Below are 11,753 nucleotides of genomic sequence, written 5' to 3' on the forward strand. Positions count from 1 at the left end.
AGAACTTCATAGTCTACCTAATAACTACATTTCTGAAGTTCACATTTATTCCTTTTTTCTCCTTTAATTGTGTTTTCTGAGCCTTTCTGTTATATTCTACCATGCTGAAATCCTTATGAATCTCTGAAAGTCCAGGCAGACTCAAAACAGAAACTGATGGATGAACAGCAGATGTCACATGCTGGCTTAACTCCCTGCTTTGAAATATTTCACTAATAGGTGGAAAATATCAACACGTCAGGTAGGACAACCAAGCAAATTTGGGGAATTACAGTTCACAAATACTTCAGAAAATGAATTAATTCCAGTAACTTTAGAAAATAAATGGGAAAAGCTGAACTGAGTGCTGCTAGAGATGCTGTATAAATGTCAATAATGACATTCCAAGGTGTAGAAGAGATTTAAAACATGATGGGTACTCTGGCATTAAACTGAATCTGAAAGTTGTCTCTTGCAATTGAGTTGTCTTTCTATTAAATAGAAAGTGGTAGAATTTGAAGGATTGTTAAGATTTCCATATAACCTTAGTAAGACTAGATATAAAATATAAGTTTTATCTAGGCGAGATCGTTTGTGGAGTCACTGTTACTTCTTTTTTAGGTACAGGGAATAAAGAGAACAATCGACCTACAAGGGAAAAACGTTCTTCCGTTCACGTCTGTGATATTTTCACAGTCTTAACTCAAAGGACTTCTAATGCCTGATAAGTAATTCAAGCTTATTATACTACACTGAGTCTGTCAAGCATTGTACCCACGGTTCTCATAGAAGTCAAAAAGCTGCTGAAAATCCAGCTGAATGTCGATGCTCCTTGGAGCTGGGCTGGAACTTGCCCCCAGAAATGGGAGTCCAGCTGAAATGCTGTGCAAACTGAATTAGTAGGAGCTTTGCCATTCACTTCAGTAGAGAGATTCTGGCACCAGCTTTAGTTTTCACTTCCAGCAATTGTACAATACACTAACTTTCAAGCAAAAACGAGCGTAGTCTGCTTCTTTATCTCAGACATATTGTGTGAATCAGCTGAGGCCTGAAACTACCTTAATGTGATCAGACGTGAAGGTTGCACATCAAGGGGAAAATATGGCAGACATGCAGAAATTTTCTTTGTACTGACAATGTTTCTGAAGAGATCTACATCCTCTTGTTTTCTAGCAGAATTACGACCAGTTGTGGCAACCTATCTGTTGCTTCAGTCTAAGAAGGCTCGTGGCAAGCACATTCCCTTGAGATTTCCATCCCAAAGAGGACGTGCCAGTACCACAGAGTCAGGAAGCCTGGGGGTAAGTTTTAGAGTTCAGCACAAGGTTCTGGTCAAAATGCTTCTGTGTGCTGAAGCTCTGCCCGGGTAAACAGTCTGGTGGCCTAAACATCGGTGAGGGAGCATGTGTGCAACCAGTCTTGGTCATCAAATCTTGTTCTATGATAAGGCCACCGACTCAGTGTATGAAGGAAAAGGATGTAATCTTTCTAGATTTCAGGGAGGCCTTTGATCCTGTCCCTTTGGCTGCATGTTCCCAACCTTCCATCAGGAAGCCAGGAGTACTGTTCTGTGTCATGAAAAGGCAGCCAGTGGTTTGACTATCACATGTTTATGTGTTTTGATGTTTCACAGTGGGTCTTAAGTAAAAGGAACTCAGGTTTTGGTTGCCTGCAGGACAGATGTTCTTTTGGGTTCAATATGTTTGCATAGTGACTTGCAACCATGGGACTGGTGTTCAAGGACCCTCTTGGTTCCTTCAGTTCCTAGGTTCTTTCTTGCCTAGATTTGACACTTTGTTTCAACAGAAGAGCTGATATTCGCTTTGGGAGCACTAAGCAGCTGTTTATGTGGCTTAGAGGAAGACTGTCTGTCTTCTACCCTGTGGGCATGGAACAGCCACAGTTCCCCCTGGAACAACATCAATGACCCACACCACTAATTGGATTCTCCTTTTTAATGTAGTGGTAGTGAGGTGAAAATGTGGCTGTGGAATATTTTTACTAAGGAACTTCTATATAGATTTTGTTCATCTTTGCGCACCTCATCACCTGATCTGTGTCAGTGAGCAGAAGCTGAAAGCAGGCATGGGATGTTCTGAAGAGCAGAGAAAGAGATAGGGAGGAAGGTGATTAAGACAATCCCCTCTGCTGCTGTGTGTCCCAGAACTGCCCAGTTCTGTGGCAAAGTGTTGTACAAGATGAAGAGGCCAAGAGATTGGGAGTAGAATGAATAGAAAATATGCCTTACTTAGGCCATACTCAGCGTATTAATACTTCTCAGTTAGTTTTAGAATTCTAGAAGTGAAAGGTAAGGAGGTAGAAGCCTGCAAGTTGTGTCCTTTTTTACAGCTGCTCTTTTCTTATGGGAGGATGAAGTGATGAAGATTGGTCTATTCTACAAGCTGTTCCAACCTTTACTCTTGGTCTTAATGCCCCTTTGTGACGTCATAATGCCCTTTGTGACATCATAATGCCATTTGAGACATCATAATGCCCCTTTGTGACGTGATAATGCCCCTTTGTGACGTCATAACACCCCTTTGTGATGTCATAACACCCCTTTCTGACGTCATAACACCTCTTTCTGACGTCATAATGCCCCTTTCTGATGTCATAATGAGCCTTTCTGATGTCATAATTCCAAATTGTGATGTCATAATGCTTCTTTGTGACGTCATAATGCCATTTGTGATGACGTAATGCCCTTTGTGACGTCGTAATGCCCTTTGTGATGTCACATTGCTCCTTTGTGACGTCATAATGCTCCTTTGTGATGTCATAATGCTCCTTTGTGATGTCATAATGCTCCTTTCTGACGTCATAATGCCCCTTTGTGATGTCATAATGCTTCTTTGCGATGTCATAATGCTCCTTTGTGACGTCATAATGCCCCTTTGTGATGTCATAATGCTCCTTTGTGATGTCATAATGCCCTTTCTGACATCATAATGCCCCTTTGTGATGTCATAATGCTTCTTTGTGAGGTATCTGTGGTGCCATTGATAATGAAGTATGATGAACTGGAAGGCTTTCAGTAGAATTGCAGCCCTAACATAAACAATGACATGAACTCTGGAATTCTGTGTAAAATCATTACCTAGCTTGTGGTCCGGCTCTTCAAACCAAAGGCTATGAGGTGCTGCTCTTGTTGACACAGGCTGTGAAAGATGACTTGAGCTCTAAGAGTAATTTCCCTTCTGCTCTTGATATGAACGTCAAATCCACAATTAGAATATTAAGAACATAATATAAAAGTTTTTTCTGCTGGACTGAGGACTGGGCAGTAAGAAACCGGATGAGGTTTAACAAAAGCAAGTGTAGAGTCTTGCACCTGGGTAGAAATAACTGCATGCACCAGTACAGGCTGGGGGAAGAGCTGCTGGAGAGGAGCTCTGCTGAGAGGGACCTGGGCGTCCTGGTGGACAACAGATTAACCATGAGCCAGCAGTGTGCCCTTGTAGCCAAAAAAGCCAATGGCATACTGGGGTGTATTAAAAAGAGCGTGTCCAGCAGGTCGAAGGAGGTGATCCTCCCCCTCTACTCTGCCGTGGTGAGGCCTCATCTGGAATATTGTTTCCAGTTCTGGGCTCCCCAGTACAAAAAGACAGGGATCTCTTGGAAAGAGTCCAGCGGAGGGCCACTAAGATGGTGAAGGGCCTGGAGCATCTCCCCAATTAGGAGAGACTTAGGGAACTGCGTCTGTTTAGCCTTGAGAAAAGAAGGCTGAGAGGGGACTTGATCCAGGTTTATAAATACCTGAGGTGTGGGAGCCATAGTGGTGAGTCTGGTCTCTTTTCAGTAGTGCGTGGGGATAGGACTAGGGGTAATGGGATGAAAGTACAGCATAGGAAGTTCCGCACAAATGTGCGGAAGAACTTCTTTACAGTGAGGGTGACGGAGCACTGGAACAGGCTGCCCAGGGAGGTGGTGGAGTCTCCTTCTCTGGAGATATTTAAGACCCGCCTGGACACCTACCTGTGTGACATGGTGTAGGGAGCCTGCTTTGGCAGAGGGGTTGGACTCGATGATCTCTAGAGGTCCCTTCCAACCCCTACGATTCTGTGATTCTGTGATTCTGTGACTTCCATTAGCTGTTAGCCATAGTTTGGAACTTGCAAAGCAATTATATTGGAGCCTTGCTGGGCAACCTGCTCCAGTGTCTCACCACACCCATAGTAAAGCATTTCTTCCTAATATCCAATCCTAATCTACCTTCTTCCCATGTAAAGCCATTTCCCCTCATTCTGTTGCTACCTGCCCTTATAAAAAGTCCCTCCCCAGCCTTCCCTGTAGGCCCTCTTCAGATACTGGAAGGCCACTCTAAGGTCTCCTTGGAGTCTTCTCCAGGCTGAAGAGCCCCATCTCTCTCAGCCTGTGCACATAGTAGAGGTGCTTTCAGCCCTCTCTGATCACCTTCATGTCCCTCCTCTGGACCTGCCTGAACATCTCCAAGTCCTTCTTGTGTTGAGGGCTCCAGAACTGCGTGCAGTGCTCCAGATGGGGTTTCAATGAGAGGAGTGTGGAGGGGCAGCACCACCTCCCTCGACCTGCTGGTCATGCTTCTGTGCTTTAAGCTTATGCTTTAAGGTCCTATATGCTTTAAGGTTTAGATAGTGCAGTCGCCTCACCTCTTCAGGTTTATCTATGAAGGTCCCTTCCAAGTGAACTGTGCTGATCCAGACAGTTCGGACTGCTCATTAAAATGTTTTATTAAGTTGGGCTGGTCCTACGAAGTAGTATGACTGCAGTAAGCAGTGTACATGGTGCGCTGTGAGTACTGCACACATTCCTCTTGGCAGCTTGTGGAACAGACATTGTGCATTGTTTGGATTGTGTAAGCATTCCTGTTGGTCTCTTGTGATGCTTACCTTCTTAGAGCACCTTTCCTCGTTTGGCTCTACATATTTTGGTACCTTACTTGTTCTGTTTGGCTTAGCAGGGAAGGTCTTCTTCTGAAGCATCCTCAGTCTTGGTCTGGGCAGCATACTTAGAAATGACATGGACGTTACATGAGTGGGTGGTCAAAGGGGGGAAGAACTCACCTTTCTGATCTGTTTCCTTTTAGAACACAGTCCTGGAGAGGATTTGCTTTCCTTGTTTCCTGGAGACTTGGATTCTTAGATGGTTTTGACTGCAGCTATTTCTGATGTTAATTCCTTTCTCTGTACTTTAGTAGCGAAGTACACGTGGAGTGCTTTGGGAATTGTCTGAAGTTGCCAGGTTGCTTGTGATCACATATGTAACGTGGAGTTATGTGTTGTGCCAGTGATAATTCAGTGTGATGAACTTGAAGGCTTTCAGTAGAATTGCAGCCCTAAAGTAAACAATGACTTGAACTCTGGATTTCTGTGTAAAATCATTAGCTGCCTTGTGGTCTGGGTCTTCAAACCAAAGGCTGTGAGGTGCTGCTCTTGTTGACACAGGCTGTGAAAGATGACTTGAAGCTCTAAGAGTAATTTCCCTTCTGCTCTTGATATGAATGTCAAACCCACAATTACAGTATTAAGAACATAATATAAAAGTTGTTGCTGCTGGCCTATTGGCTTCCATTAGCTGTTAGCCATAGTTTGGAACTTGCAAAGCAATCTTATTTAGATTTTAGTGATGAAATCTTCTGATGAAATCTTCCTTTTAATTCTGCAAAAGAATCTCAATGGAACATTTCAGTCTGAAAAGGCTCTGACATATGAAGATGTGCCAGACTGTAGCCATGTGCCAGATGTGTTTGGATCCATGGAATTTTCTGATGTAGCTTCAGTGTTTGAAGAATCTCCACTAGATCTAAATACTCAGAGAACAAAGCAGGTGTGTGAAGATGTAGTGCTTGTTTCTTACAGAAAAAATACAGCACTTAATCCAGAAATCTGCTTCTCATTGTATCTAGTGCTTACTCCATATTTAAGTATCTAGTGGACCTTGACCAAAGGGAGATACAGATTGAGCAAAGAAGTATGTTAAGCATAAATTTTGGTGCCTTCTACCTGTAGGCCATGGTTGGTTTAATGAGAATCCTAACTCCAGTGTTTGGTTTGCACAGAAACAGCAAGCAAGGGAACAAGTAAAGGAGTCAGTGAGGATTTTAAAACACAATGGGAAGCGATGAGGCACAGTTCATAAGATTCTGGAGTTAGGCTAAAGGTACACAGACCTTTAAGGTACCGAAAGAAGTTCAGTCTTACTGTGTTGGACAAGAAAATCCACAGTGAAGTGATTGAAATTTTGCAGCCAAACCAAGTGATAATTCATAGTTATGTTTAGATAAGCTGGTGAGGGTTAATCGTAAATGGGGAATTGACATGAACAAATAAAAAATGGCATTTGAGAGTCTATAAGAAACGCACTTATTCTAGGAAAGAATCAGAGGTTTTAACTCTTTTGTTCAATAGACAAGTAGTGTATGATGTTTTTATAAGCATTGTGTCTGACCTTCTCAGCTGTTAGAATTTCTTTGACAGTAACTTCTCCGGCTGTGATCAGAAAACCTTTTGTTCCATCTCTGGCAGCATTCGAGGCATGATACTCAACTGGGTGATATGGAATTCACACTGTCAACTCCAGTGACAAGAAAAGTGGCATCTAAGAAGCGTGCAAACACAGAGAATGTTGATGCAGAGTCAGCGTTAAGAAATGAGCTGCCCTTTGCATTTCCTGCTCCTGCTCTTTTCAAAGAGTCAGACAGAGAAGCAAGTAGAAGGCATACCCTTTCAGGCGCCTACTTCCAAAGGTATGTTGTATCTAACAAATGAAAACCTAGAACATGTGTAGCTTAGGAATTTTTTACTTTAAATATGAATGCAATCCTTGTAGGTCCTGATATTCTGAAAGATTTCTGTGTGGGGTTTATTTGGTCACAGCACATACAGCCACCAGCCTGTACATCTAACAGTGCACTGCAAGCAGTTTAACCATCTATCAGGGCACTGATAGACTCGTCTATTAATGATAGAAGTTCTCACAGTTTCACAAGGATCATGCCTTGAGATGCATTCAGATAATGAGACAAGTGCTGTGCTCCTAAATCTAGCGTGTGCTTCTACTTCCCATTGAGATCTAGTAGATAATTTCTTTAACATTCATGATGAGGGTTTTGTTTTTATTTTTTTCTGGTCTATTATTTTGAGTGAAAGAAAAGGGTATGCTTTTATTTAAGCGTGCTTTTGATTGCAACATGCTTCTATATTAAATGTAACCTACTGAATTCCTCATGATAGCATACCAGTATTTGTGTGTATCTGTTCTCCCTAACAGAGTAAGAAGAGACTCAGTGAACCTGGACAGTGTTACCCAGGGTTGTGAGAACAGCTAAATGATTGTTGAGAACTGGTCAACTCGTGAGCCTGAGACCTGGGATCCTCCATCCTAGGGTGGAACTTTACTGGAGCATGTGGATGCCACCAAAACAAAAGGACTGTGTACAATAGACTGAGAGTTTGCTGAGTTTCTTGGTTGACAGAAAGCACAACTAACTCAGCAGCAAGTGACATATTTGGGATAGGAGATGACAGCTGGACTTTGAACCTTAAGGACTGCCAAGAAAGAAGCCATCTGCTCAACCCCTGAGCTGCAAACTGCCAAGGAACTCCATACGTTGCCAGGAATGACAGGAGGGTGCCGACCATGGATACACAGCTACGGACTGATGGTAAACTTCAAACAGCTTGAAGTGAGTAAGGGATAGCCAGGGTGCACTGGTGCTCAATATTCAGGAAGCCTATAAATCTACAGTGGGCCAAAGAATACCAGTTTTAATATATCATGCAGTGTTTACTGTATTGGAGGCAAAAGGTGGACATTGGCTCTCACCCCAAAGATTCCCGAAATACCAGGCCATCCTGGTAGAGCAGGGTGATATAGAAATAATTGTAACTACTATTGCCAGCCCAGTATCTTTCCTTAGCGGAACTCCCCTGGTGGAGAACCAGGATGACATCACTGCTTTGAAACAACTGAAGCTGCACATTGCAGCCGGTCGGTCGGAGCTGAAGGACGAACCCTTAGAAGATGCAGAAGACGCCTGATTTACCAGCAGCTGCAGTTTTGTGAGACAAGGAGGCTGTAAGGCAGGACATGCAGTAACTGCTACTGAGCAGGGAATGGAAGCACAACCATCAGCCGTGGGGACTTCACCTCAGAAGGCTGAAATAACTGCCTTGACGAGAGCCTTAATGATATGGATGGATGCTAACTATGTGTTTGGGATGCCACATGCTCATAGTACCATCTGAAAAGAGCAAGTATTGCTCACACACAAGGAAAAGAGCGTGATGTAAATCTACCAAGGGTAGAGTTTGATTTTGAGTTGGATTTTCTGGGCTTTGAGACACGTCTTCCAGATGCACACTGTGTTATTTCTGATGTGTTGACTTGTTGAGGTCCAGCCTTAAATGAGGATTCAAGTAATACCATAGCAGGAATGGTTTAGATTGGAATTGGAATGCAGAAGGTTGGAGCCCGCAGGAGCAGGGAATCAATCATCTCCCTATGCTTGGCACTGGTGAGTCCTCACCTTGAGTTTTGTGTTCAGTTCTTGGCCCCTCACTGCAAGAAGGACACTGAAATCCTGAGATGTGTCCAAAGAAGAACACTGAAGGTATGAGGTATCTAGAGCACAAGTCTCTTTGCAAGCACTATCTTAGAGGCAGCCTTGATTTCTCCTGCCCCAAGCTTTGTGCCACAAGAGCTCTCCTGCTTCTCGCTGTGATGTGAGACCATATGGAAGGCTCTGCAGAGGTCCTTCCTTTTCTTGACTGTATTTTGTGTGGCTTTGGACTTGTTTTCGTCTTTCCCAAAGCCCTCTGCCCAATTCTGTGTCCTGCTCTGCAGCCTTGAATTCGATTCAGAGCAGGTTCCCGAGCTCAGTGTCTGAGACATTCACAGCGTGAGCTCCCTGTGCAAGATGTATTTCAGGGAGCTCCCGAGCCCTCTGCTGACTAAGCATCTCTATGCCAAATTCTCGGTAAGCTCAGGGCAGTGTCTTGGAAATGACACGTACCTGTTCCCTGGGCGTCCTGGCTAGTGGTTGCAGCATTGCCCCAGCTCTGAGGTCTTCTTTCTGTTAGCCCCATGAGGCATGTCTTTGCCACATCCTGCCTCTCACTTGATGGCACTTGTGGTGGTGCCAGGAGGTGCTTATTTAAGCTATTCACAATGGTTGTGAGAATTCCCTTTCCTTTGCTGTTCCCCTGCTATTGATAGTATGGGGTTAATAGCAAAGGGGACTTGGAGTCAAATGCCTGCTGCGAGGAGCTGCACTGCGCAATCAGGCTGTAAAGCCCCCCAGAGCTTGCACTGCTTGGCCTTGATGGCACAGGCTGTGTGTATAATCAGGAGGGGTGTTAACTCTTCGAAAGGGCTGATAATAGCAAGACAAGGGGAAATGGTTTTAATTTGAAAGACGGAAGATTTACGTTGGGTGGTAGGGGGAGATTCTTTACTAGGAGAGTGCTGAGGTCCTGGAACAGGCTGCCCAGGTACGTTGTGGATCCCCCATCTGTAGAGGTGTTCAAGGCCAGGTTAGATGTGGCCCTGGGCAGCCTAGTAAATGTGGAAGATAGGTGGCCCTGCCAGGCAGGGAGTGGAGCTTCATGATCCTTGAGGTCCCTTCCAACCCGGGTCATTCTGTGATTCTGTGTTCCCCAGATGCCTCTTGGAAGTCATCAAGTCTGCCTCAGTGCTGACCACCAGTGCACTGTCCCCATGGGACTTAATAAGACACTTGGTGTCTCTGGCTGGGATCTGCTCGGTGATAAACATGCACGTGAAGAACTTAGCGATAGAGTGGGCTCCAAACCTCTTAAGGTAAACTTCTTTTTCCATTTCAACACGATGCTTAGTTCTGCTCTCCCCCAACCCCAGGGGCACAATTTCTAGATGACAGTTTCTACTCACTTGTTTAGCTGGGACAGCTGTGTCCCTGATGATCCAGGATAATTTCGTCAGTGGCATCGCTGTTTGCCCACTGCGGAAGTCTCCAGAGCCCAACCTGACAGTTTTTGGCTACAGAAATTCAGACTTGGGGAAATGACCTTGGGGAAATGACTTGTAAGATCTGCCTTTTCTTCAGATCCCAGCAGAGCCAATCTTCCTGCGCCATTGAAGCTGCCTGCATGGAGCTGCAGACTCAGTCAGCTGTGGTGGAATTCCTCATCAGCCACACAGATGTCATCTTCTGCTCCGAATCCACACCAGTCGTGGGAGAGTGAGCAGGTGAGTGTCTTCCTCCATTAGCTTGATCTTGATCTGGCACCTTGATCCAATCCAGGTCTTCTCCAAGACCTTTGAAAATTCTATTACTGTCGAGGAGACAGCAGGCTTCTGGGCTTAGGTTAGAATATGGTGCCCCATTCCTGGATCCTTAGTGTGTCCAAACACAAGCCTTACTTGGAGAAAACCATCACTGCTGTTAAGATTTTTTGCCAGCAGGTGAAGCTTGATTGAAATGTGGCAGCAAAGCTTTCTGGAATCCCAGCCCCCTAGTTTTTCTAGGATTTTTGTTTGCCTGTTTTTGATACAGTGAGCTGCTCTTAATTGTGGCTGTGTCCTTTGCCACGAGCATACCACTGAGCACACGGTTATTTTGAGCTCCTCTTCTTCCAGTGGCTTGGATGAGCAATTCTGAGAGATATGCAGAACTGGGATGGCTGTGCTGTTGCTTCCTCCGCCGTCTCACCTGTGTTTTTCCCTTGCAGGGCACAGTTCTCTGCCTGGGCCCAAGTCTGTGTGGGTCTCTCCATCCACAAAGCTGCTCACCGTGCAGGAGGCACAGGCTGAGAGGAGAGGCCAGAGCAGCTCTCCTGTTGCAACACGGAGCAGCAAGATACAAGTGGAGGAAGGGCCTGCAGCTGTACTGAGGAACTTCAATGCAATCATTGATTTTCCATCTGAAAGATAAAGAAAGAGGAATTCCCTTTCCAGCCCCTACCATCATTGTTCGGATGATTTTTATTGGTTTATTTTTTGTCCATTATATCTTTGAGGATTCAACTAACACACAGTTGCCCTATGGCCTCAGTGGAGCCACACAAGGTGCCTTTCCTTCCTGGTTGGGCAGGCAGTCACAAGATGCAGAAAGCCATGCTGGCGTCTATCCTGTTCTGTGCTGGCTGTACATGGAAATCTTGGGGTTTTCCAGATTTCAGGGCCATGTGCCTGAAACCAATTGTGCTTCTCCTGTAAGCAGAGCTGTTGGTCAGACTTGCTGGCACTAGAAATTAAAGGTGGCAGTGAGCTGAGGCCGAGGAGGTGTTAACGTAAGAGTCAGGGATGCTTTTGAGCTTCCCTTATAACTGTACGGTTCCTCAGAAAGCAGTTACGCCTGCCAGCTCCTTTCCTGTCCGGCTGTGGAGCCTTTGCTCACATGCTCCGAATCTTGCTTGAAATCATTGAGAGGAATGTAGCCAGCAGGACTTGAGGGCTGAGCTGTAGGAATGGAAGCATCCTCTGCTGTTTGAAACAGAGGGTGTTTCTAGGCTGTGTTTCAGCAGAAAGCAGGCAGTGGCGGGAACAGGCAACTATTGGCAAGGGCTCGGTGCAGCTCTTCCCTCACCCTGCACCACGACTGACAGCATGCTCTGTTTTCTCTGCAGAATGAGTTCTCCCAGTAAGAGGGCAGAGTCACCTGCTGGCAGTTGGCGTTCCTGCTTCTGCCTGGGCAAACCATCCCCTGTGGCCAAACACCAACTGCAGAGCAGTGCCAGGGAGCCCTCTGAAGTAGAAGTCTTGGTCCTGGCAGGTAAGGGTGCAAATCCAGCTTTCAAAACACTGCTTGTCAGCAA

The 11,753-nt window shown here is 45.1% G+C and overlaps 1 long non-coding RNA gene across 1 annotated transcript; it reads left to right on the top strand.

The window, feature by feature from the left end:
* The first annotated feature begins 6,122 nt into the window (after positions 1-6,122).
* Positions 6,123-11,317, top strand: LOC146755798 (uncharacterized). The gene is made up of 5 exons (XR_014937891.1): positions 6,123-6,703; positions 7,228-8,473; positions 9,619-9,777; positions 10,043-10,185; positions 10,668-11,317. It is a non-coding gene; the product is annotated as an uncharacterized LOC146755798 (long non-coding RNA).
* Positions 11,318-11,753: the final 436 nt, after the last annotated feature.

This window comes from Coturnix japonica, chromosome 30 (genome assembly GCF_054131305.1).
Source record: "Coturnix japonica strain WE chromosome 30, WE-NBRP24, whole genome shotgun sequence".
NCBI classification, from domain to species: Eukaryota; Metazoa; Chordata; class Aves; order Galliformes; family Phasianidae; genus Coturnix; species Coturnix japonica.